The 1,210-nt window shown below is 34.0% G+C and overlaps 1 pseudogene; it reads left to right on the top strand.

Moving 5' to 3' along the window:
• The first annotated feature begins 214 nt into the window (after positions 1-214).
• On the top strand, positions 215-333 carry LOC112478941 (annotated as a pseudogene).
• Positions 334-1,210: the final 877 nt, after the last annotated feature.

Here is a 1,210-nt window from a genome sequence, read left to right as displayed (position 1 = left end):
AGCAGCCACATTCTGGAACATTATATTACCATGTCAAAAGGAAAATGGACAACAAAGGGCCTTTTATACTCTGACCTAAAATTGGCACACATTATTCTTGTTCAAAGTTTTTGGCCAGAAATAATCATATGGTCACCCAACTCCTTCGTCCAGGTACTCTCCCTTTCAGATATTTAATCGGTATATAAATTTTGTAGATATTTAAAGATTTATTGTCTACGGCCTTGCCACCCTGAACATGCCCGATCTCGTCTGATCTTGGAAGCTAAGCAGGGTTGGGCCTGATTAGTACTTGGATGGGAGACCACCAAGGAATACCAAGTGCTGTAAGCATAAAAAATAAAATAAAATAAAATAAATAAAGATTTGTTAATAAGATTCAGCACTGTAATAATGTACACACACACACACACACACACACACATACACACATATATACACACAGAGGATGATAGAAAATTAAGGCATTTCATTTCCTAAAAGGCATTTCTGTTTTAACCAACATCTCTTAAACAACAACAAAACAATAACTACCAAACCTTCGGCAATCCATTAACAAATCCTTACTTTCTTCTTTTCAAAATCTTGGCATTTTGTTTGCTTACTCCTAAAAGAGATATTTCTAAGCAAGTCAGTTTCCCCCCTGACAGGTCAATAGAACTAAGCAAGTCAGTTTTCCCCTCTGACAGGTCAATTCAAATCACAGCAAACATTTCGTCCTCTTTTTGAAACAGGAAGCTGGAATAGATGTGTTCAATTCTCATTGTTTGGGAAATTGAACACAGCACCATTCCATGGATTTGTGAAGTGATCTGGGAGTACCATTCCTCAGACTGGAAAGCTCAGAAGTCAGTATTTCAGGGAGCCAACTAAAATACTGAGTTAGAATAATAGAATGAGTAGGAAAAAAATGGAACCAAGTTATTGCTTTCATTTCCCTGCTTTTGTTCTAGCTATTGTGTAAGCAGATAGTTCATATAAATTGTTGTTTTTTTCCTAGTTTAAGATAAGCTTTCTTTTTTGTTTTGCTTTTTTCTTTAAAAATATTGTTTATCTCTTAGTCTTTTTCAAAAAGAGAGATGTATAACAACAATTCATTTTATAATAAAAATTAACTTTTGACTTATAAAAGTTTTATGATTTTTCAAAGGCCAGCATAGAACAAATCAAGTGAAGCAAAGATAAAGTTTGTGGAAAACTGACTATTTTT

This window comes from Pteropus alecto, unplaced genomic scaffold (assembly GCF_000325575.1).
Source record: "Pteropus alecto unplaced genomic scaffold, ASM32557v1 scaffold63, whole genome shotgun sequence".
Taxonomy (NCBI): Eukaryota; Metazoa; Chordata; class Mammalia; order Chiroptera; family Pteropodidae; genus Pteropus; species Pteropus alecto.
This window is presented reverse-complemented; position numbering and strand designations above follow the sequence as displayed.